Here is a 27,478-nt window from a genome sequence, read left to right on the forward strand (position 1 = left end):
TGACTTGAAAACATCATCGTGAGTTAAAAATCTGCTTGTAAGTCACTTCAGTATACAGGTGTATGGTACACAGATGGATTCAGGTTACTAAATGTTCTCAATCAACTGCAAATGTGATCAGAGATCATATATTTTGAACGCTAAACCCTCATGTGAAAGACAACGCGGAAAAGGCACAACATTACTTTACTTCAATTTTATCATAGTTACCATCACATTAAAGTTATTGCAAAGCTCACAGTTTGCTTCTGTCTCATCATTGCACTGAAGATTGCTGGATATTAAGGCTAGTCAACTGTCTGAAATACTGTTGACTACCATGTGCTGCGCCGGGTGTAAGAAAAGCGTACTGGAATCCAAAAGAAATCTGCCGCATAGCGTTTTTAATCGCTGGGTCAGTTCAAAGCGATTGAGTGAGGGAAGATTTTGTTTAACGTCTCATCGACATTCAGGTCACTGGAGACAGAATACAAGCTCTGATGTGTCAAGGTTGGGGAAGGAAATCGGCCGTGCCCTTTCAAAGGAAAACCTAAATGGTTCAAATGGCTCTGAGCACTATGGGACTCAACTGCTGAGGTCATTAGTCCCCTAGAACTTAGAACTAGTTAAACCTAACTAACCTAAGGACCTCACAAACATCCATGCCCGAGGCAGGATTCGAACCTGCGACCATAGCGGTCTTGCGGTTCCAGACTGCAGCGCCTTTAACCGCATGGCCACTTCGGCCGGCCGGAAAACCTAAATCTGAACGGCTGGACGCGGATTTGTTAGGCCTTCCAGCAAGATACAGTAGCGCTTCCTTATTTCTACCGAAGGTGAGTTCCTCTCGTGGCCAGAGGAAGCTCATGACTGGCTGCCAGTGATCAACAAGGGACTCAGGCCGAGCGTGGTGCACTTCTGTGCTGTATGAAATGCGCTCGTCCCGAAGTGTGACATTGCTATTGTTTCAAATTTGTGCTTTATTACTGGAATGAGCAAGTTATGCCCCAAGGAATTTCTAAGAAAAACGATTACAAGGGAAGGCTTTCCTCTTCGGATGCTAATCTGTGAAAAATGTGCAAAAATTCATTTCCTGCAAAAAATATGTTCAGAAATTTAGATCAATAATCATACACACATCACCATCACATTTTAGAATTTTCTGAAAATAGTAGGCAAGGGAGGTACAGAAGGTCATTTTAATTAAATGCGAAAATTTTGGTGGAGCAAAATCATAACAATTAAGGTTTCTGGTAAACTGCAAAAGAAGATTTACAAACTTATTAGCTAAACTCTATGTAATTTTAGAAAATATAAGCTGCAAATTCCTGTTGGCCATGTGTCTTTTTATCCTCCATACTCTTCATCTCCTTGTTTATTCCAGTCTCCTTGGTAACAGCTTCTGCTGCTTTCTTCACTACAGTCACTGACAGCCGATCAACAACAGTTAGAACATAAAACATATTCCTTTCTGTGTGACAGCAAAGGTTTCCAGATCATTAATCTTAGAGATTACACCACCGGCGAAAGTTATTACTATCTATTACACCTATCTTCAACAAAGTCAATTTAACATATACAGTTTTCGGTATTCGTTCCCTACGCAGCTGTTGAAGCTTTCGTTGGGATACTTAGAGATATTTCCTAGGAAGATTTGTACATGTCAGATCCCTTTATTTATGCATAAGAGCCTCCATAATAGCAAGGAGTGCTTTTGAGTGTATTATACGCCTGTACACCCAATTTCTGTAGGTGTCTGTTGAACTAAATGATGTGTATTATTCGATGTTGCTTTGAACCAGTTGCCTCGAAGCCTCCATTTGGTGTTAACTTTCTTTATTATCAGCATTTATAACACAGAAAGCACGTACACGGACGTAGAACAACACAGCAACAACTATGAAACATGGTGTCTAAAATTCCGAAAGTAAGAAGTAAACGATTATACATAAGGTCTCTGGTTGCGGCTAAACCACAGCGTTCTAGATACGTCAGTGCTTATAGGCTCTGGTAGTCAGAGCCTTCTACAATACACCTGTGTTTACGTTTCATCTCTAAAAGCCGAAAAAAATAGGGAAAAGAGGAATACATCATATTTTATGACTGAGTTTAAAATTACAGAACGGCATGGCAATTGGCACCTATGAGGCTTACGTTTAAACTAATTTCACGAACAAATGAAAAATGAAAATGTCTGTAAACTATACTTTTGCCAATCAGCATGAAATATTCTTCTCCATAGAGTAGAAATATTTTTTTTAATTTTTTTGTCATTTTTCACGGGCAGGTCCCCTTAACGCCTGAGCATTCAGAAAAATACATACAGTTTTACAAGAATTAGTATTCACACTCAAGCGTAGTTACACCAAGTATGAGCGTATGGCAATGGTGGCCGGGAGACCCCTCGCGGGGCGGTTCGGCCGCCGCTACACAAGTTCTCTAACGCCACTACGGCGACTTGCGAGTGAATGAGGATGAAATGATGATGAAAGACACACAACACCCAGTCATCTCGAGGCAGAGAAAATCCCTGACCCCGCCGGGAATCGAACCCGGGACACCGTGCGCGGGAAGCGAGAACTACTGCCTTTTTACGACAGTCATACAAACTTGAGCGTGTTCCAGTTATTAGGGATGCTGATTACCATTTAAATCACAAGCCAAACTGATGACCACTATCGAGCCGGCCGCAGTGGCCGAGCGGTTCTAGGCGCTTCAGTCTCGAACTGCGCTACCGCTACGGTCGCAGGTTCGAATCCTGCCTCGGGCATGGCTGTGTGAGATGTCCTTAGGTTAGTTAGGTTTAAGTAGTTCTAAGTTCTAGGGGACTGATGACCACAGATGTTAAGTGCCATAGTGTTCATAAAACGAAATCTGCGATCACCAAGGCAGAGGGACGCAGTGATTCTTCAAATGGCATAGGCAAACTCTTCACGGTAAACAATCACCACCTACAACAAGGCGAGCGACCCCTGTTAGCGTCCGGAATAGCCAGCAACACAAATTCGCGCAGAGAGCCACATGTGCGACTAAATGTTTTCAAAGAGTCGCTAGGTTGCCCCCTCACGAGACGCCAAGGAAGACGTCGCTAGGAAATGAATACCAGAGAATCAGAATCGATATGAGTACGTGCATGGCTAAAAATTTATTCGAAGAATTTCGTCGTCGTAGTTTAACAAAAAATGGTTCAAATGGCTCTGAGCACTATGGGACTCAACTGCTGAGGTTATTAGTCCCCTAGAACTTAGAACTAGTTAAACCTAAGGACATCACAAACATCCATGCCCGAGGCAGGATTCGAACCTGCGACCGTAGCGGTCTTGCGGTTCCAGACTGCAGCGCCTTTAACCGCACGGCCACTTCGGCCGGCGTAGTTTAACAATACGTTTTGTGATGGTCGATCAAAAACGGTCGCTGTTTCAAAAATATCGATGCTGTGTGTAATATGATTGAAAAGAATATGCAAGTGACAACGTGACATATTGGCAATTCGAAGACTGCAGTTCTACATTCGATTTTGGGCTGATATTCAGCTGTCAAAAGGTCTACTCTCGATCGATTCCGCATTATTTGACCTGAGTCAGAAACAGGCTCGTGTGAATTAGTTTAAAGATGTGTCCATCAAAGAAATGCAAAATACATACACAACATCGCAACAGGAGACTAAATTTTAATTCAGCAGCATTCAACAATTTGTACTCCTAGGATGTACAGAAACCAACAAAAGTGATCGGTTCATACACAAATCACTTCCACGAAAATGGACGCATGCTCCTTTGTTTATATTGTTATGCCCACTGCTTTAGAAGGCAACGGCCTTTCCGCAGTGGATACAACAGTAAACGTTTCTAATCAAAAATCTCAAAAAGTTTTCTATCGAATGCTTTGAAATTTTGACACAATGTTGCTCTGGAATACGCCGGTGTTTTCATATACCTCTTTTTTAATACATGGAATATATAATTTTTTGTAAATTTAGTATTAGGGAAACGTTGTTACATAAAACATCTCAAAAAGTTACATGTATATTAATATTTATTTAAGAAAGAGTTACCTAAAAATACGCATGTATTAATATAAAGCGTTTTGCCAGAATTTCAAAGCGATCGGTCAAGAATTTCTGGCGATACACGATTTTGAACATACGAACATTTATAATTTTATTTGTGTAGATGTACAGATGGTGCGTGCAAAATCATGTAAACTTAAGGGAGAGTGTTTTCGGAAACAGTAAAACAATTTTAACAAAAATGAGTTTTCCCATTGTTAACCCAAAAGATTTAAAGTTTGCCTTCGTTTCATTTCATCTACGAACAGAGAACTTAAGTTCTAAATAAAAGAAGGTAGCCGCAAGCTGCAAGATCTGGCGATTAAGGCCAGGCAAAACTGCTGTCATTTTGTTTTCAGGCAAAAACTGTATGGCAATCAGCGCTGTGTGATCGAGCGCGTTGTTGGTTAAGAGCCAACACCTTGGTCGCCACAATGCAGGTCGTATGTTGGGCAGCCGTGTTACCTCTGGAAACAAATTCATCGATTCAGTCGAAAAAAAATCAAATTTCTTTTGTAAATGACACCTTAGTCGCCTTTGAGTGTAGAATTGAATAATAATTTGTACAAACCCATCATCATCATCATCATCATCAGTGTTCTGCCTAAAGGCAGGTTTTCACATGGTAGCTCTCCAGGCTGTCCGGTCTTCTGCCATCCTCTTCAGGTCTGCATAATTTCCTCTTCCCTTTATGTCGTCTATCACCTTGTATCTCCTTCTTTCTCTTAGTCTTCTCCCACAAACCAATCCTTCCAAAGCATCTACTAACAAGCACTCCCTTCTCAATGAATGTCCCAACCAGTTCTTTTTCCTTTCTCTTACAACCTTCAGCAGACATCTTCTCTCACGAACCCTTTCCAATACTCTTTCATTACTCACTCTTTCCATCCAGCTTATTCTCTCCATTCTCCTCCACATCCACATCTCAAATGCTTCTAACCTTTTTTCATCCTCTCGTCTCAGTGTCCATGTTTCTGCCCCATATAATGCCACACTCCATAAGAGTCTCCTCTTTCTGTTGAATGCCTCCTTCGCTAAGGCAATTCGAGTTTTCATCTCCTGGTGACATCTCAAGTCTTCAGTTATTGTGCTTCCGAGATATTTAAATTCACTTACTTGGCTAATGGTAGATTGTCCTATTTTAATATTGTACAGTCTGCGTCTTATACTGATGACCATACTCTTTGTTTTTGCTGTGTTTATTTGCATCCCATATTCCACACAAGCTTCATTCAGATCTTTGAGCATGTTATTCACTGCCCGCTCACTTTCTGCCACTAATACCATGTCATCAGCAAATCTTATAGATTATATTCTCTTTCCACCAATACATATTCCTCTTTTCCTATCTAAACTTTTCGCAATAATCTACCCTTTTCCATATATCTTTCCCCTACAGTTCTTAGCAGGCCAATAGCATCTCTCGTCCGTTTTCCTCTTCTAAATCCGAACTGCTCCTCTGCAATCCCTCTATCCAAGCTGGATAGAGGGTACAAACCCACTATTGCACCAATTCAGTTCCCTACCTGTGTCCTTTATCGAATGATACAAAATATCGAAATGTAAATCTTAAAAAAAAAATTGATGTATATAGTTTTTGATACCTGCCGAAGCAGAATATAGGTTAGTTCGGTAGGTTTATTGTTCCATATAATAATGGAGCGGAAGCCAAGCTGTGACCGGTACAGTGAAGTACGATCATAAGGATACGTTTTATGCTGTGTTGCACGCACGTGGACTGAACGATAATGCGGGACAACACCTTTACCGGCGCATTAAACTTGGACAGCACTGGTCAGCCTGAGGTGCAACTTACCTACAATGATATGAGCAGTTGCAGTTCAGACGTAAAAAGAGACGAGCAAAGAAACTATATAGAGAATGAAATAATATTCGGAGAAACTCCAGCACTATCACGGAAAGACTGAAATGCACCCGATCTCATCTGACATAGTATTCTAATTACAAACCAGAGTGATGAAAGTGAGCTGTGTGCGTTAGTTCCAGAGCGTCTGGCAGCTTAACAGTCTTGCTACTTCTCTGGTCAAATCCCACAATTAGAATCCAAAACAGTTCTGTTGGGTTCATATTGTACAGTACCAAAAGTAAAAATGCAGCAATAGTATGATGTGCTTGATGCTGTGAAAATGATTGTTTTCCACGTTTCTACGACACTTATCTACCTCTGTGGTATAAAACGATGAACATAATGCAAATAAAGAGGATTTGATTATTTTTGCCTTAAAAAATTAAATTATTATGTTTTCTTAATTTAAGCAACTTTTATGAAGTCTTTCATAAAACATCGATAATTAAGAATTTGTATTTGAAATGAAAACAGGAATGTGCAATTAGAAACAAGAATACGTGCATTATTCATAAAAATAATGATGAGTTTAATAATTACGCGATGTGGGATTTCAAACTGAATGAGGAAAGAAATGATAGTGGGGAGATTTGAACCAACGAGTATCTGAGTAAATTTATGAAAAACATTTAACGTAACAAGGGAGTACGTGTGCTACGGCTTCTGACCAATCATCGCGTTTGTGTTTGTTTACATCAGGTTTATTCTTATGATGACCATTCACCAGTCTGAATTACAACTTTTTACCATTATGTGCTATCTTAAAACTAGAGATATCGAAAGTGCGTACTGAGATGAGTAAACTGTATTACAAGTACAATTAATATACGATCAGAAAGAATAACCTAGATGAGACATAATTACTTGTATGATCAGTCGCCATTACAGCTCTTCTTTTTTTATCACTTCCGGTTCTGCTGATTGCTACAATACGTCACAATAAAATAATACGTCACAGTAAATCTTTGGATGGATAGTTCACCCAGAATCTTACTTAAAATGAAAGCAATTTTGGTGTAATGAGAACTACATTTAGCCTTAATTAACTGTGCATTGAACATTTACGGCATCAGTCTTTCAGGAAGCTAACTGCTTTTTCTGCTGGTGTCACCCAGATTTCTGTAGCTGTGATAGAATCATGCTGGTGAATGACAAACGTCAAGCCAGTGCATAGGGTGGCCACATGCCGAAGCCAAAACAAGCCACCTCCGATGTCTTTTCAATCTCTCGTGTCGCAGTTTGGAGAACAGGTCTGTATAAGTACGAAACAAGGACAATGGGGAGTACAAAACGAAACGATTAGAAGCCTTTGAAGTGAGGAATTTGTTAAAGACCAGGTGGATTGATCGAGTAAGAAATGAAGATACACTGCAAAGAGTCAGTGAGGAAAAAAAGTCTGATAAAGAACGCGAAGAAACGAAGACTAGTTTGGCATGCATTATGACGTGAGCTGAAAACTAGTAGTAGGGATGCTAGCAGGTACGCAGGCCTAAACATATCTATGGAAGTTCGCCAGTGACGTGAGATCCAGCAGTTGAGCTGAAATGAAGGAGTTCAGCTGCCTGGTGTAAAGCTTTCTATTTGACGCCACTTTGGTGTCTTGCGCGTGGACGATGATGAGACAAGCGACAGAAAACCAAACAAACCCTAGAGCTGCTGAATGAAACGACTGCACGTGTAATCCATCCACAACTAAAACGTACCGCGTGGTTATAATTAAACTGCAGTTGCCCTCGGAGGTCCAGTGTGGGCTGTAATTGTCGCATGGCAACGAGACTTAGTATATATGCTAACACGATAATGCGGAACCGATTTATGCTGGAAAAAATTAGTTCCAGTTTTGACCACCAGGCGTCAATCTGGCGCTGTACACTGTATGACGATATCACATCCACGCTGTCATTCGACAAGCCATAACGTGAGTGAACAGTGCGGGTATCGGGAAGAGAGACCGTGCGCTGTTAGTGAAACTGTTTTAGGTGAACAGCATGAATTACAGTGCTGCGCTGAGAGAATCGCCAACTGAAAGAGTTGAGGAGATGCCATAAATGATTTAAAGAGGCTGATAATGGAATTCGAAAACACGAGTGAACTTGGTGTGGCACCTGGAAGAGGAAGGCGACTAACCTATCCCGGAAGAAGTTACTGACAAGGTTTCAGTTGCAACAAACGCAGCACGCACGCCAGGTTGTGCTAAAGCTTGTGCAGTATCACGAGAATTGTCCGTCCCAAGGTCAACAGTAAGGAAATTGGTAACTGTACACGAAAATTAGTCTACTTTGTTTATTTTCATTCGCTAATGTCGTATGGTATTATATTTTGGGGTAACTCTTCTCATTCTAAAAGGATATTTTTGGATCAGAAACGGGCGGTTCGTGCAATAAGTGGTGTAAGTCCGCGGACCTCTTATCGACCCATTATTCACTACTCTGGGTATTTTGACATTGGCTTCTCAATATACAGGGTGATTCAAAAAGAATACCACAACTTTAAAAATGTGTATTTAATGAAAGAAACATAATATAACCTTCTGTTATACGTCATTACAAAGAGTATTTAAAAAGGTTTTTTTTCACTCAAAAACAAGTTCAGAGATGTTCAATATGGCTCCCTCCAGACACACGAGCAATATCAACCCGATACTCCAACTCGTTCCACACTCTCTGTAGCATATCAGGCGTAACAGTTTGGATAGCTGCTGTTATTTCTCGTTTCAAATCATCAATGGTGGCTGGGAGAGGTGGCCGAAACACCATATCCTTAACATACCCCCATAAGAAAAAATCGCAGGGGGTAAGATCAGGGCTTCTTGGAGGCCATTGATGAAGTGCTCTGTCACGGGCTGCCTGGCGGCCGATCCATCGCCTCGGGTAGTTGACGTTCAGGTTTCATAACTAACCTTTTTCGTAGGACTCCCCATACAGTTGATTGTGGAATTTGCAGCTCTCTGCTAGCTCTGCGAGTCGATTTTCCTTGGCTGCGAACAAATGCTTGCTGGATGCGTGCTACATTTTCATCACTCGTTCTCGGCCGTCCAGAACTTTTCCCTTTGCACAAACACCCATTCTCTGTAAACTGTTTATACCAACGTTTAACACACCACCTACCAGGAGGTTTAACACCATACTTCGTTCGAAACGCAAGCTGAACAACTGTCGTCGATTCACTTCTGCCGTACTCAATAACATAAAAAGCTTTCTGTTGAGCGGTCGCCATCTTAGCATCAACTGACGCTGACGCCTAGTCAACAGCGCCTCAAGCGAACAAATGTACAACTAAATGAAACTTTATAGCTCCCTTAATTCGCCGACAGATAGTGCTTAGCTCTGCCTTTTGTCGTTGCAGAGTTTTAAATTCCTAAAGTTGTGGTATTCTTTTTGAATCACCCTGTATATGTACTTTAGTGTAATTTCTTGTTAACAATAGTAGCTCATTCCCAGGAATAAGCAGCTTTCACTCAGTTAATACCCGGCAGAAATCCAACCTGCATTTGAATTGGACTTCGTTAACTCTTGTGCAGAAAGGTGTGCAGTATACTGCTGCATCCATTTTCAATAAGCTGCCACAAGAATTCAAAAATTTTATCAGTAATCCACGCTCTTTCAAATCGAAACTGAAGAGTTTCCTCATGGGTCACTCCTTCTATTCTGTTGAGGAGTTCCTTGAAAAATTAATCTGATTCCCTTGTTATATTGTTGATTGCCTTTACTGAAACTTATGACTTGACTTTTTTGGTTCATAAATATTTTATTCTTATCTGTTATTACTTTTATGTTGTAATTTCATGTACTGACACGTTCAATGACCTTGGAGATTTGCTCCTCAATTTGGTCCTACGGAACTTGTGTAAATAAGTAAATAAATCCAGCTCTCGGTTTCGAGTATAATTTGAGTGCGATGGATTTCTTGGAGGGCGGTAAATTAAGGTATTTTGTTACGAATGCTTCGACAATTTATTGTTAAAATTTAGACATTCTAAATGCTTTTGCTTCGACAATTTATTGTTAAAATTTAGACATTCTAAATGCTTTTGCTTTGAACGCGATCTGATTTCGAACTCTGCGTATCGCTTGGCGGGTTTTCGTCTGACGACCTCAAACTATCGCCTACCATAAACAAGCACCATGCACTCCACAAGTATTCTTCCATCCGAGTAGCTGCTTCTTTTGTGTAGTTCGCCCGCAACCTGTCCAGGGGAGTCCTATAATTCTCCGCTTCATAACACAAGTCCAGAACTCTGCAAACAAGATCGTTACAGAATTGCCGGAGCCTCTGGTTGATATCTTCCACTCGACTCCTAACCGAAGGATCCCCATCAAACTTCTGTATTTCCGTCTCTTATAAATAGAATGGGACTGCGGCTCGTCGATGACTTCAAGAAAATAGATACCAACAGCCGTAATTTTATCAATTATTTTATTAGACTATTGGTTTCGGTGCCTCATTGGCGCAATCTTCAGGCCACTGTATAAATCGACGAAAATCAAGCTCAAAACAGACAACAAATCTATTCTGATTGCACACGTTTGTGCAGCGGTTCTACGAGTTGACAAATATTGGTTCACATCCTCTCTTATTTATATTATTCAGTCTCTCTTGTTCCACTGTTCGTACACTCATATTTTGTTGAGGATCTGTTGTCATTATTTTAAGATATCAGTCTTCTTCATAAACTATTTTATTACTAGCCATTACAGCTTGTGACGACTGACCAGGTTTTTACTACAATAATTCTCATATTACATTGTATAGTGATAGCTACTGTAAGAGTTGACTGCGTTTTAAAGTTTACTTCCTCTATGCTTCTAAAGCAGCATTCACGGCTTGAGAGTTTACTTCGTTGATGACTTCTGGTTTTATTTTCTTGCGTTTTATACCTGTTGTTATATTTTAAAATTTAGTTCTTTGTTGATAAGATGCAAATGTGATAGGGCGCGTGAATTACAGCTTCATACGGGAAAAAAATAGTTTTTCGATCGAAGGCTCTTACTTTTACCTAAATCCGTGGTTCATTTCTGGTTTTCTAGTCTTTTTGACTGTTATGACATTGCTTCACAATTCTGTTACGGTTATTTTGCTGTATTCGTTTATCATGTTTACTAATAATTATTTCGGTTCCCTTTCTTCATTATTAGGCAACGGCCTTGCCACAGTGGATACACCGGTTCCCGTGAGATCACCGAAGTTTAAGCGCTGTTGGGCGTGGTCGGCACTTGGATGGGTGACCATCCAGCCGCCATGCGCTGTTGCCATTTTTCGGGGTGCACTCAGCCTCGTGATGCCCGTTGAGGAGCTACTCGACCGAATAGTAGCGGCTCCGGTCAAAGAAACTACTTTATTACTATCCGCATCCTCAACTGAGGATGATATGGCGGTCTGATGGTCCCGATGGGGCACTTGCGGCCTGAAGACGGAGTGGTTTCTTCAGTATTTATATACTGAGACAGATTCTCTGTCTTGAAAACATTTCGTTACAGTACGACCAGTGTATGTGATACCACTGTTTGTACAACATGGCTTAGAATATTTTTTCAATGAAGGTTTTTCTAATTACAACAGTTTGAGAACTGTTACCGTATTCCGTAATATTACTTTACCATTGTATTTCATTCGGATTTTATTACTGCGGTTAATGGGTATATGACAATCCTGTGACCAATGTTTATATGTCATGCATTTCAGTTTACCATCTTGATATCTTTGACCTCTTTTCTTTTGCTTTATGCTAATGTATATCTATGGTTAATTTTATTTAAATAATGACAACTGAAGTTGCAGATCAGGTTTGTTGTCTGTTTGATTTTGTCGATTTACACAGAAGACGGTGCCAATGGGGCACCGAAGCTGACAGTCCAATAAAATAATTAATAAAATTACGGCTGATGGTACTTATTTCCTTCAGCCTGATCAGGCTGTAAACTCTGCTTGTACGCCACGACTAAGGTTGGCCTAAACTAATAGAACGGCGTAGTTCTAGGCGACGTCTTGTGAAGACCTCCCAAGTTGACGTCGCGGTCCTGGCAAACTGCCCAATACAATTTGTTCCGCAGAATTAGCGCAGGGCGTATAAACCGCCACAGAACAACAGTAGTCCATTAGTTCCGCCGTAAATGAGCCGCAGGATTTGGTTCCCTTGGTGGGCCGCCAAGACTATAAAGGCTGCACGACCAACGCACCTAGCCCCAAAACGTATTCCGTCGACAAACATCCTCTTCCATATGTCGCAACCACACAAATAAACGGGTACATAGAATCAGCTGTCAACGTCTACACATTTTTAGATACGCGCAGTTTACCAGTGTTATTCAATGTATACAGTATATTCTGGGCTAAGACTGATCCACTGCTGAAAATATTACATCTGCGTCAGTGACAAGCTAACTGTATTAGATATTCCCCACAATTTATTTCGACAGCTACCCCATCAGAAGATGGAAGGCCTCTTTTTACAAGTCTTTTCCCAGTGGAAAGCATGTTACGATATTTTACAACAGTATGTGAGATGCTCATTGGTAGAGATCTGCTTAGACGTGGATATCCACAGTAATAACAACATGTGCTTTGCGGATCAAACCCTTGGGCTCATGAGAATATCGTGGGTCTGAGTGTGGTTAGCCGTGGGTAATATACAGATTGTTCGGAAATTGCCTTTACAATCTTCTGTTGACTGGAATACCCTCTTTCAAATTCTGAAGGTGGCAGGGGTAAAATACAGGGAGCGAAAGGCTATTTACAATTTGTACAGAAACCAGATGGCAGTTATAAAAGTCGAGGGACATGAAAGCGACGCAGTGGTTGGGAAGGGAATGAGACAGGTTTGTAACCTCTCCCCGATGTTATTCAATCTGTTTATTGAGCAAACAGTAAAGGAAACAAAATAGCACTTGAACGGAATGGATAGTGTCTTGAAAGGAGGATGTAAGATGAACATCAACAAAAGGAAAACGAGGATAATGAAATGTAGTCGAATTAAGTCGGGTGATGCTGAGAGAATTAGATTAGGAAATGAGACACTTAAAGTAGTAAAGGAGTTTTGCCATTTGGGGAGGAAAATAACTGATGATGGTCGAAGTCGAGAGGATATAAAATGTAGACTGGCGCTTCTGAAGAAGAGAAATTTGTTAACATCGAGTATAGATTTAAGTGTCCGCCCCCGGTAGCTGAGTGGTCAGCGTGACAGACTGTCGATCCTCAGGGCCCGGGTTCGATTCCCGGCTGGGTCGGAGATTTTCTCCGCCCAGGGACTGGGTGTTGTGTTGTCCTAATCATCATCATTTCATCCCCATCGACGCGCAGGTCGCCGAAGTGGCGTCAAATCGAAAGACCTGCACCAGGCGAACGGTCTACCCGACGGGAGGCCCTAGCCACACGACATTTCATTTCATAGATTTAAGTGTCAGGAAGTCGTTTCTGAAAGTATTTGTATGGAGCGTAGCCATGTATGGAAGTGAAACATGGACGATAACTAGTTTAGACAGGAAGAGAATAGAAGCTTTCGAAATGTGGTGCTACATAAGAATGCTGAAGATTAGATGGGTAGATCACATAACTAATGAGGAGGTACTGAATAGGATTGGGGAGAAGAGGAGTTTGTGGCACAACTTGACCAGAAGAAGGGATCGGTTGGTAGGACATGTTCTGAAGCATCAAGGGATCACCAATTTAGTACTGGAGGGCAGCGTGGAGGGTAAAAATCGTAGAGGGAGACCAAGAGATGAATACACTAAGCAGATTCAGAAGGATGTAAGTTGCAGTAGGTACTGCGAGATGAAGAAGCTTGCACAGGATAGAGTAGCATGGAGAGCTGCATCAAACCAGTCTTAGGACTGAAGACAACAACAAAAACAACAACAACAATCTTCTAGGACTTGTAGAGGGAGTGAGAAGATGACATTTTGAAATGGAACCCATGTCCGGAAACCTACCGTTTCTGTGTTACAGGCGTTTGAAAACATATCTAATGGGTGTATTGTTTTATTTATTAAACTTATAGAAAAAGGCTACAATTTTTACTTACCAACCCAATATTTTTGCGTTTCGGCGGCAATTAGTCCATACCGGCACGCATTCGTTCCTGATTTGTCGAACACCTAGACAACAGATTCGGTCTCGACTTGCCCACTAAATCTTTCGATCTGAAACCCATAACAAAAATTTGGTTCAAATGGCTCTGAGCACTATGGGACTTAACATCTGAGGTCATCAGTCCCCTAGAACTTAGAACTACTTAAACCTATCTAACCTAAGGACATCTCACACACATTCATGCCCTAGGCAGGATTCGAACCTGTGACCGTAGCGGTCGCGCGGTTCCTTACTGAAGCGCGTAGAACCGCTCGGCCACACCGGGTGGCAAAATATGTCTGCTAGGTAGCTTATGCAGCACCGTAGTCATGGTGGGAGGTGCTAACCTAGGGTTGGCTGATCTCATTTTACGTCTGTCCTACTTCTCTGACCTGGTTCGAGCCTCATTCACGGGTTTGTGTTAGAGCAACATGACTGAGCACACGTTTGCAAAATGCACCGACATGATCCTTCTGTGTAGCGAAGCTCACAGTAATGGAAGAGCCACTCGTCCCCTTTATCAACATCCCAAAATTTTGTACATGGCTGCACGTTCAGAGACCGTGAACAGTTATAATTGAAAGAAAAACAGCCCTCGGTCACCATTTTTAACGAATTAACCGGGTTTCGACACTGTTAGGAGTGTCTTCCTCAGAATTTAAATCAAAGAATGGTCTATAACATGGTGAAAGGTGGCTACACTGAGCCACAGCGCCAGAGATCGCGCTAGAGAGCATTGTTCCGCCGCCTCCACTGGCAGTGATTATTGAGAACTCGTAGTGGGCAGTGCTTTGGGAGAACTCGTGGTAGTCAGTGCTGAGATGTCGTAGTGAGGAGTGTTTGTTGAGATGAGCTAGTAGGCAGTGCTTGCTGAGATGTGATACTGAAAAGTTCTTGTTGAGATGTGATAGTAGCGAGTCGGTGTGGAGAGATTGTAATGTCTAGAGTGCTTTTCATCAATATAAATTAAGGTAACAAACTACTTTTCTTTTCTTTCTCATTATTTCAATGTCCTGAATAATGCGTCATTACAGGTTCAGTCAACAAAGCATCTGGCTTGTGTTCTTGTATTAGAGTGTAATTCTGGTTTTCTTGAGTAATTATGGTATTTCTATTTTCTTTAATTAATTCAGTATAAATGATATTTAAAATTTCTTGTGTTGTTGAAGAAGAACCGTGCCAGATGCGTACGTTGAGTCATACTTCCACACACAGAACAGTTACACTTGTGCTTTGGTTTCGTAGGTTTTATAGTTGCTGGGGACTTAATTAATTAATTGTGTTAATGAAAATTTCCATTTCATTCTTTGTTGTTGTTCTTTGCAGTCAGATAGCGTAATAATACTAGTCAGGGCCAACCGTTACGAGACATCGTAATCGGACAGACAGCTACTAAAGCAAAAAATTAAAATTAATTGCATTATATTTTAATTAAGCCCCCATGCAATGGTCACGGAGTTATGACTAAAAACAAATGATACAGAGATTCTGTACTTATACTCTGTATCATACGTTTTTAGTCATAACTCTGTGACCATGTTATAGAGCATTCTTTGATTTAAATTCTGAGGAAGACACTCCCAGCAGTGTCGAAACCCGGTTAATTCGTTAAAAATAGTGATCGAGGGCTGTTTTTCTTTCAATGATATTTATCAACATCGTTTTCTACAACTCCCGACTCCACTGCATACCCTTTTCGCCACAATTACGCAACGGCTTCGTGAAAGGCGTACCTTCACCGTCAGCAGGTGTGTCTGTGGTGCTCCAAGGACACGCCGCACACCCAGAATTGGAAGAGGCGGACTGCATCACGTTGAACTGAACCCGTCAACGAGTAGACAAACAGTTGCGCGAGCAATGGATGTTGCTCCCAGCACCCTCTGGTTTGTTTCGGATGACCATCAACTACCGGGTGATCAAAAAGTCAGTATAAATTTGAAAACTGACTAAATCACGGAATAATGTTGATAGAGAGGTACAAATTGATCAGAATAGCAATTATTAGCATAACAAAGTAAGACAAAGCAAAAATGATGTTCTTTACAGGAAATGCTCAATATGTCCACCATAATTCCTCAACAATAGCTGTAGTCGAGGAATGATGTTGTAAACAGCACTGTAAAGCATGTCCGGAGTTATGGCGAGGCATTGGCGTCGGATGTTGTCTTTCAGCATCCGTAGAGATGTCGGTCGATCATGATACACTTGCGACTTCAGGTAACCCCAAAGCCAATAATCGCACGGACTGAGGTCTGGGGACCTGGGAGGCCAAGCATGACGAAAGTGGCGGCTGAGCACACGATCATCACCAAACGACGTGCGCAAGAGATCTTTCACGCGTCTAGCAATGAGGTGAGGAGCGCCATCCTGCATAAACATCGTACGTTCCAGCAGGTGTTTATCAGCCAGGCTGGGGATGATGCGATTCTGTAACATATCGGCGTACCTCTCATCCGTCACGGTAGCAGTTACTGACGTTTTGCTGTCCAGCGCGATCTGTCGGACATTTTGTGAACTTTTTTTTCTAATAAAACCCCGTGTCATTCCAAGCATGATTGTCAATTTTTACCTCTCTATCAACATTATTCCGTGGTTTATTATGTTTTCAAATTTATACTGACTTTTTGATCACCCTGTACATCCATACCACCTCCAACTGTCCATACCACCTCTGACACTTACAGACGCGTGAATGAGGCTCGAACCAGGTGAAAGAGGTATGATAGACTTCAAAATGACATCAGCCATTCCCTTTTAAGCACCCCCCCCCCATCATGCCATCATGAGCATCTTGTTGCAAACCTGCCTAGAAAACATGTTTTCAAACGGCTGTAGCACGGACATGGTACGTTTCTGGACAGGTGTTCCTATTCAAAATACTATGTGCTCACTCCTCTCCAAAAATTCAAAATTTCCTAACACCCTATATACATCTACGCGACTTCCCTGCAATCCACACTTTATTGCACGTCGGAAAAGAAACTCCTAAATATTTCCCTGCAATCTCCGATTATTTTTAATTTTATTACAATGGTCACTTCTTCCTATGTAGGTGGTAGTCAAAAAATATTTTCGCACGCGGAACATAAAGTTGGCGATTGAAATTTCTGAAAAGATCTCGACGCAACGCAAAACGCCTTTGTTTTAGTGATTGTCACCCCAACTCGCGTATCACATCCGTGACACCCTCTCCGCTATTAGGCGACAATACAAAATGAGCTGCCCTTCTTTGAGCTTTCTCGATGTCCTCCGTCAGTCCTACACCGCATGCCAATAGTCCAGAAGCGGACAACAAGCGTAGTGTAGGCAGGTTGCTTTAGTACATTTGTTACATCTTTTAAGTATTCAGCCAATAAAATGCAGTCTCTAGTTCGTCTTATCCAGAACTTTTCTACGTGATGGTTCTATGTAAATTGTTCATATTCGTAATATCTAGGTATGTTGTTCAGCGAAAATTTAATGAAAAATCTCCCACTTTTAATTCTTTAAAGAGAATTGTCGCTTTTCACACCTTGCAGATACACTGAACAGCCAAGGAAACTCATAACCTGCTTAACATCATGTAGGGCCCCCGCGAACACGCAGAAGTGCCGCAACACGACGTGGCCTGGACTCGACTGATGTCTGAAGTAGTGCTGGAGGGAACTGACACCATGAATCATGAAGGGCTGCCCTTAAAGCCGTAAGAGGACGACGGTATGCTCAATAACGTTCATGGCTGGGGAGTTTGGTGGCCATCAGCAGTGATTAAACTCAGAAGAGTGTTTCTGGAGCCACTGTGTAGCAATTCTGGAGGTGTAGGATGTCGCATTGTCCTGCTGGAATTGCCCAAGACCGTCGGAGTGCACAGTGGACATGCATGGGGCACTTGATCAGACAGGACGCTTACGTACGTGTCACCTGTCGAGTCGTATCTAGACGTATCAGGGGTCCCATATCACTCCAACTGCACACGCTCCACACCATTACCTCGTCTCCACCAGATTGACCATTCCCTGCTGACATGCAGGGTCCATGGATTCATGTGGTTGTCTCCATACCAGTACACGTCCATCCGCTCGATACTATTTGAAACGAAACTAGTCCGACCAGACAACATGTTTCCAGTCATCGACAGTCCGATGTCGGTGTTGACGGGCCCAGGCGAGGCGCAAATCTTTGTGTCGTGTAGTCAAGGGCACTCGAGGTAGCCTTAGGCTCTGAAAGCCCATATCGATGATGTTTCGTTGAATGGTTCGCACGCTGACAATTGTTAAAGACTGAAATCTGCAGCAATTTGCTTCTGTCACGTTGAACGATTCTCATTGGTCTTGTTCTTGCAGGATCTTGTTCTGGCTGCAACGATGCTGTGTTCCATCGCTTGTGTGCCGATTATAACACCACGTTCAAACTCACATCTTGATGACCTGCCATTATAGCAGTCGTAACCAATGTAACAACTGCGCCAGACACATGTCTTATATAGGTGTTGCCGACCTCAGCGGAAATTCAGCCTGTTTACATACCTATGTATTTGAATACGCATGCCTATACAAGTTTTTTGGCGCTTCAGTGTATCTTGTCTAAATCATTATTTACTTCGTTCCGGTTTTCTGATAGCTGCCAACAATCTAAGAGGCGTACTCACATTGCCATCTAAATCGTTCACACAGATTATGAACGGTAAAGGGCCTGTAAACGCCATTAGGGAACGCCAGATATCACTTTTGTTTAAATCGATGGTTTTCCGTCGATTACTACAAACTGTGCCCTCTCTTATGGGAAATTACTTTGACGGCACTGCGCAGTCACGCAATTTAATTAGTTTCCGCCTGTGAGGAACGGTATCAGAAGCCTTCTGGAATTTAGAAATGTGGAATCAAAGCGAGAAAAAAATTTGAAGGTCAGTGAAAAAATTACGATGTTATTCGATTTACATGACATGTATTATTGAGTAATGCCACTATTATTACGCATTGGGGAGAGTGCCAGTGTACCGGTTTGAGGGAGCTAGTATCCTGCAGAGCGTAGATACGTTGCCGACATTTACAAGAACTAAAGAATCTACCTACGCATTGCTTCGATCTGCCGTTAAGCTGACTACGTCGCATAAAAAGTCATACAGAGGTGAAGAATGACCTTATTGATCATAAAGTGACGCGTTTCGGAATTAATTCCATCTTCAGAGTCCTAAAACAAAAATATACCAATCAAATTCGTGTCCGAAAGTAAATAACTTTTTAAATAATAATAACTAACCAGCATTAAACAAAAGTGCAAACAGTCATTCCTATCTACCCTAGTGCAAAGGTAGCACAAGAATAAGAGCGTTCCAGTTGTGTTCGTAATACGATATGAAAGACTACTAAGCGAGTTCCCACAATACGGGCATAGGAAGACAAAATTGCTACTAGGTGGGAGCGGGGTAAACATGTTGAAGCAGTGTCGTATATACTACGATAATAAATTACATAAAATGAAAAAAATGAAAAGTGGTACGTCAGCGCACATGGGAATACAGGGTAATTATCTATTTTAGTAACGTAATGCAGGAGATATTAAAAAAAGTTACATACAGATCACATTACCTAAGTACGTGGAGCTATGTTGAAAGACATAGCTATGTCATTGATCACCAATAGTAAGAATGGTATATTTCACTGCCAAACGATATCACGCCAACATTGACAATTTGCTGTGGTAAGACCAGAAATAAGGCAGAAGAAAACCATTACAATAATAATTAATTTTACAAATACACCATGTACATGGATCTGCGAATAGCAGTACATTACAATAACAAAATGTTAACAGTGTAGGTTTGAAATATTATACTACGGATTTAAAATACAAAAACAAGATTTGAGTCTCTAAATTAAGAAATGTGTGGTCGATGGAGGTGGGTGAGCCGGCCGGCGTTGCCGAGTGGTTCTAGGCGCTACAGTCTGGAACCGCGCGACCGCTACGGTCGCAGGTTCGAATCCTGCCTCGGGCATGGGTGTGTGTGATGTGCTTAGGTTAGTTAGGTTTAAGTAGTTCTAAGTTCTAGGGGATTGATGAACTCAGAAGTTAAGTCCCATAGTGCTCAGAGCCATTTGAACCATTTTTGAGGTGGGTCAGTGGGGGGGGGGGGGGGGGCGGTTCAGACGGGGGTAAGGGAATGGGTTAGAGAGAACTTAGATGAAATAGGTTGTTGAAACAAGGGGACGGGGGAAAGAGAGGGGGGGGAAGAGAGAAGGAGGAAAAATGGGGGAGAGAGAACGCAGGAAGGAAGGAGAGAGAGAGAGAGAGAGAGAGAGAGAGAGAGAGAGAGGATATGGTAAGGACGGGATGGGTGATTACCGGAAGTGAGCAGTCGAAAAAGTAACATGAGTTTAAAGCCTGCGAAGATCCCGTCAAATAGTCCCTTCACAAAGTTCCTAAGCCCCTCCCCTGATGGGCAAGATGCTCCGTCCAGTCGGAACAAATACGAAACATATCAACGTCGCAGATATGTTCCTCATGGGCCTAGAACCAGAAAAAGAACAGTTCCTAATGTATTATGCAAAGACTTTAAGTTTCAGTTATTAATGTGTTTGCAGATACGGCTCTGATAATAACTGTATATTGTTAATGAAGCAGAAGTATGTATCACTTAAAGTGGATTACATAACAGTATTTACTTGGGTAATATGTAAGTACCTATAGCGAATGTGTGAGAAGAAAAAAATCACTACAATGTCGTCTGATTCTCAAAAACTATCCGTCATTGGCTAATGTCCTTCAGGGAAATCGGTAGTGATTTAAAAGCAAAATCGCCAGGTAGACCAAGAACTTCTGAATATGTCGTTGAAAAGATCCTTGTTTCGTGTGTTCGGAGCCAGAAGAAATCATTCGCCAGACGTGGTCTACAATTAGGAGTGCCTAAAGGTACTGTGTATGATGTTGTGCATAAAAGACTTAAGTTGCGCGCCTACAAAGTGACCACTATGAAGCCCAGACTTAACCTCATTGGACTTTTTCTTTTGCGGTCACACAAAAAATGTGTACAGTGAAAAGATCAGAGACATCAATCATTTACGGGAAAGAATCGTCGCGGTGGTTGGGACAGTTACACCTGAAATGTAGGTGCATACGTGGCGAGAAGTGAAATATCGCCTCGACGTGTGCAAGGCAACAAATGGATCTCAACGCCGTTTCCACTTCCAGAAGCAGTCTTGGTAGCCCTCTTCTGAATCGCGCGAAGCGTCGTCTGCGAGCTTTCTTTTATCTCGTCTATCGTCGCAAATCTTCGTCCTTTCAGCAAGGTTTTCGACTTTGGAAATAAAAATAACTCCGCAGGGGACAGGTCTGGAGAGTACGGTAGGTGAGGCAGCAAAGTGATTTCGTTTTTTGTGCAATAGTCTCGCACCAACAGGGATGAACGCGCGGGCACGTTATCGTGATACTAGAGCCATGAATTTATTGTCTCGCCCCATTTCGCTGTAGCGGTTTTCTTGACTTTCACGCAAAATTTATTACAGCCGCGTTGCTCCTCTAACTCTGCCATCTAGAAATTCGCAAACTGTGCGACACGACGTTCTACTCAATATAGCACTGAGCAATAGGTAACAGACATATAGCAATTAAACTTCCAGCAGTTTCACAATAAACACAGGCGTGTGTAGGGATTCCAAATACATTTCGCTTCAGCAAAGCTTTGGTGCGAAATTACTAATGCTCTGGAATTTTTTGAACAGACCTCTATCAATCTTCGAATAACGTACGGCAATGCAGCCGGGTGACATCGTCGGTAACTACCGATATTTCAACAGCAGCACACCCTGCCATTTTCAAGGCGTAAGTCTCGGCTGCGTTCCCCTAACTTATTTGAACATTTTCGTCACTTTTACAAAATCAGTGGTCACCAGTGTGGATAGTTGCACAGTGTGAAACCTGGCACCCAGTCCTCCACAACTACATCGGTGGTTTCAAAAAGTCAGTCCCACTCCTGGTGTCTCAATGACAAATAAATCTTGTATGTTTTCGGAAGTAAGTGAATTATCGGGATAACATTTGTAAGTAAGCTGTTTAGGTTTTCTTATTGGTAATCATGTAGCGCTCTATATGAAAATCACTCGCTGTGCTGTGTGCAGTCTGTGGCTAGCTTGCATTGTTGTCTGCCATTGTAGTGTTGGGCTGTTGGTTGTTAACAGCGCATAGCGTTGCGCAGTTGGAGGTGAGCCGCCAGCAGTGGTGGATGTGGGGAGAGAGATGGCGGAGTTTTGAAATTTGTAAGACTGTATGTCATGAACTGCTATGTATATTATGATTTTTCAACACTATTAAGGTAAATACATTGTTTGTTCTCTATTAAAATCTTTCATTTGCTAACTATGCCTATCAGTAGTTAGTGCCTTCAGTAGTTTGAATTTTTTATGAAGCTGGCAGTAGTGGCGCTCGCTGTATTGCAGTAGCTTGAGTAACGAAGATTTTGCCTATCAGTAGTTAGTGCCTTCCGTAGTTTGAATCTTTTATTTAGCTGGCAGTAGTGGCGCTCGCTGTATTGCAGTAGTTCGAGTAACGAAGATTTTCGTGAGGTAAGTGATTTGTGAAAGGTATAGGTTAATGTTAGTCAGGGCCATTCTTTTGTAGGGATTTTTGAAAGTCAGATTCCGTTGCGCTAAAAATATTGTGTGTCAGTTTAAGCACAGTCATATATAATTGTTCTAAGGGGACGTTTCATATGTCGACCCTTAGCCGAGGATACCTCACTGGAATCTTCTGATTTTTTCTTGTAGTTTGTGTAATTAGTGTAGATTTTGTTTATTGCTAGCGCGTAATTGTAGAGAGAATCTCCTTTATAGTTGCAGTCTTTCATTCTTGTACAGTAAAACAGTTGTGGCATGCATGTAGATTTGCACCAAGTATTTCGCAGCTGCGCTTGCAATTAACTAGATATTATTTTCAGTGCTATGTTAATGTGTTTTCTTATTTTACTCTTCCAATTGTGCTTTTCTGTGTTATTGTGACAATAATGGCGTGTGAAAAACGTTATACTAGGCTCCAAAGTAAACTGAGAAATGACAGTGAAGGCGAAAGCAGTGTGTTAGCGCCACCGAGTAATGAATTAACTAATGTTCAAAGTAGTAATTTGGTAATTGTGCATAGGGGAATGGAGCGGGCGGCAAATAATGGTGTAGACAGTGAAACAATTAGTGAACAGGGAAGCATTATCGATCGATCGGTCAGCAACAGTTCGCCTCAGGAATCCGAAATGACAGGACACAATCTTGCAAGTACTGTAGATTCAGGTTTTGGGTCCTCACCGTTTTCTCAAATAAGTCAAGACACATTTTCTGCTTGTCAAAATGTGAATGTTGCCGGTGCAACTTCACTGCCGAAAAGCACTGAGGAACATGTTTCAGACACCAGTGCATTGTTATTACAGTTAATGCAACAAATGGGACAAAGGCTACAAAAGTTAGACACAACGCTTGAACAAAATCAGAAACAAATGGGACAAAATCTTCAAAAGTTAGACACAATGGAACAACACCAGAGACAAACACAGCAACAGTTAGACACAATGGAACAAAATCAGAGACAAACACAGCAAAAGCTTCAAAAGTTAGACACCACACTTGGACAAACACGTGAAGATTTAACTACTGAGTTACATAACATTGAATCGAAATGTCAAAAAGTCTGTAATGACGTAAAAACACAAATTTGTGAGCATTTCCAACCTATTTTTTCGCGTCATGAAAATGCATTACCGAATCACGAAGCAGCCATAAAAGAACTGCAAACTATTGTTCATGAAAATCACGACACCTTGCAAGCTAAAATTGACTCAGTTGCATCTACCGATTCAGTTACGCAACTTGCAAAAACTCAGGAAAACTTAAAGGACACAGTAGATACGATTTCAACACAAATGGACACTGATACTTGGTTCAGAAAAACACAGAGGAAATAATTTCACTATCGGATAAAGTAGCCGAACTTTCAGATCAGTTCACTAACTTATCTACAAAGGTAGATGATGATCTGAATGACACTAGACCTGTAGCCTTCACGGACACTGAAGAGTATGAACAAATTAGAAAATTCAAACGAAATGAAAATCAAATCAATACACAGTACAAAAGAGAAATCCGGGAAGTACAAAATCAGTTGGCACAAGTAATACAAGAATTACATATTTCAAAGGACACTCGCGCTCCAGTACGGGAAGAGGGACATAGAAATACGGAACAACCACAAAATAATAACACAGGACACTTCGGAAATTATGAAAGAAATTGGCAAGGCGCATTGGATTTTGAGATGGAACCGCCGAAACGAAGTATCCATGAGCGATGTGCAACTCGCCGACACGATGATTTTGACTATAAGCTGTTCATTACTACACGTAAATTCAAAACATTTAAGAATTCTGACAACGACATTCATCCACAAGCATGGCTTCATCAATTCTCTCATTGTTTTCCTCCCAACTGGTCGTTGGAGCACATATTAGAATTTATGTGTGGCTACTTAGAGAATGAACCAGCTGTAAGAATGCGATCGGCCATTCACGATTGCCACAGTGAAGGAGAATTTTACCATGCCTTCGTCACAGCATTTTGGTCTCAAGCCACACAAGACCGAGTAAAACATATCATCATAATGATGAAACATTTCAAACAATCTAAATTTTCCAGTCTTGTGAAATATTTTGAAGACATGTACAAGAATCAATACCTATCAAACTCATACAGTCCCTCAGAACTCATCCGCATTTGCTTAATCAAATTACCTGAACATTTACGACATATTATTTTGGCAGGACGTTGCAAAGACGACATTGAAGCTTTTCATGGACTCTTACAAGAATTAGAAATTGACACTGACAATCGCGGAACGCGAAAACAGGAACACAACAATTACAGGTCACATCCGTCGCAATTCCGCGATGAAAGAAATAATAACTGGACACGACGAGGCTATTCTCACAACACAAATCGTGACCAAAACAGACACCACCCGTATGACAACCACTGGCAGAGTAATAGTTACAGAGAAAGTTCGCATTTCCGTAGTAATGAATATGACAGAGACAATCATAGAAACAAACAATGTATTTACCTTAATAGTGTTGAAAAATTATAATATACATAGCAGTTCATGACATCCAGTCTTACAAATTTCAAAACTCCGCCATCTCTCTTCCCACATCCACCACTGCTGGCGGCTCACCTCCAACTGCGCGACGCTATGCGCTGTTAACAGCCAACAGCCCAACACTACAATGGCAGACAACAATGCAAGCTAGCCACAGACTGCACACAGCACAGCGAGTGATTTTCATATAGAGCGCTACATGGTTACAAATAAGAAAACCTAAACAGCTTACTTACACATTTTGCAATCAGATGAAACGCCGATAGCTGTTGGCTACACTGTTATATAGGATACACATATAACTTACTTTTTTTAAAACTTGGTAGCTTATATAAACAAAGCAAATATGTTTATCTTATTTTTCAGTGCTTCTCATTTCCCTTCCTCTCGATAAATCACTAGATCAGTAGTTCCCAACCTGTTTGGCCGGCCAGTGTGGCCGAGCGGTTCTAGGCGCTTCAGTCTGGAACCGCGCGACCCCTACGGTCGCAGGTTCGAATCCTTCCCCGGGCATGGATGTGTGTGATGTCCTTAGGTTAGTTAGGTTTAAGTAGTTCTGAGTTCTAGGGGACTGATGACCTCAGATGTTAAGTCCCATAGTGCTCAGAGCCATTTGAACCCAACCTGTTCGAGACCTTTACCCGTGAACCCCCTGAGCGCGATCAGATATTCCCCCCCCCCCCTCTCACCCCCCCACGCTCCTCAATCACTAACAGTTCCCTTAGAACACTTTTCTTTTTAAAAGGACGAAGCAGAAATGATATTTACTTTTTTTAGGTTTTCACACTGACGGAAGAAAATTGCGACACCAATAAATAATTAACGTAGAGAAATGAAATTTCGGGAATACATTTCTCTAGGTAACATATGTAAGTGATTAACGCCACAAGATCACAGGTTAATGTAAGCGAGAGATAAGCCACTGCAAATGTGAAATGCTGGTGCATTACGAGGTGCATTCAAGTTCAAAGGCCTCCGATTTTTTTTCTAATTAACTACTCACCCGAAAACAATGAAACTGGCGTTACGTCTCGACGTAATCGCCCTGCAGACGTACACATTTTTCACAACGCTGACGCCATGATTCCATGATAGCGGCGAAGGCTTCATTAGGAGTCTGTTTTGACCACTGGAAAATCGCTGAGGCAATAGCAGCACGGCTGGTGAATGTGCGGCCACGGAGAGTGTCTTTCATTGTTGGAAAAAGCCAAAAGTCACTAGGAGCCAGGTCTGGTGAGTATGGAGAATGAGGAATCACTTCAAAGTTGTTATCACGAAGAAACTGTTGTGTAACGGTAGCTCGATGTGCAGGTGCGTTGTCTTGGTGAAAGAGCACACACGCAGCCCTTCCCAGACGTTTTTGTTGCAGTGCAGGAAGGAATATGTTCTTCAAAACATTTTCGTAGGTTGCACCTGTTACCGTAGTGCCCTTTGGAACGCAATGGGTAAGGATTACGCCCTCGCTGTCCCAGAACATGGACACCATCATTTTTTCAGCACTGGCGGTTACCCGAAATTTTTTTGGTGGCGGTGAATCTGTGTGCTTCCATTGAGCTGATTGGCGCTTGTTTCTGGATTGAAAAATGGCATCCACGTCTCATCCATTGTCACAACCGACGAAAAGAAAGTCCCATTCGTGCTGTCGTTGTGCGTCAACATTGCTTCGCAACATGCCACACGGGCAGCCGTGTGGTCATCTGTCAGCATTCGTGGCACCCACCTGGATGACACTTTTCGCATTTTCAGGTCGCCATGCCGGATTGTGTGCACAGAACCCACAGAAATGCCAACTCTGGAGGCGGTCTGTTCAACAGTCATTCGGCGATCCCCCAAAACAATTCTCTCCGCTTTCTCGATCATGTCGTCAGACCGGCTTGTGCGAGCCCGAGGTTGTTTCTGTTTGTTGTCACACAATGTTCTGCCTTCATTAAACTGTCGCACCCACGAACGCACTCTCGACACATCCATAACTCCATCACCACATGTCTCCTTCTACTGTCGATGAATTTCAATTGGTTTCACACCACGCAAATTCAGAAAACGAATGTTTGCACGCTGTTCAAGTAAGGAAAACGTCGCCATTTTAAATATTTAAAACAGTTCTCATTGTCGCCGCTGGCGGTAAAATTCCGTCTGCCGTACGGTGCTGCCATCTCTGGGACGTATTGACAATGAACACAGCCTCATTTTAAAACAATGCGCATGTTTCTATCTCTTTCCAGTCCGGAGAAAAAAAATCGGAAGCCTTAGAACTTGAATGCACCTCGTAATAACCAGTTGTAAATGGGCTGCTTCTGTGTTGGCAGCGCTGTCTAGCGCTTTGCATTGGACCTTTGACTGCGCTTTCTTTGTAAGAGACTCTGTGGCTGGTCGGACTCGTTGTTCGAAGTTAATCGCCAGTAGTGTTGGGCAGT

This window comes from Schistocerca nitens, chromosome 2, assembly GCF_023898315.1.
Source record: "Schistocerca nitens isolate TAMUIC-IGC-003100 chromosome 2, iqSchNite1.1, whole genome shotgun sequence".
In the NCBI taxonomy this organism is placed as follows: Eukaryota; Metazoa; Arthropoda; class Insecta; order Orthoptera; family Acrididae; genus Schistocerca; species Schistocerca nitens.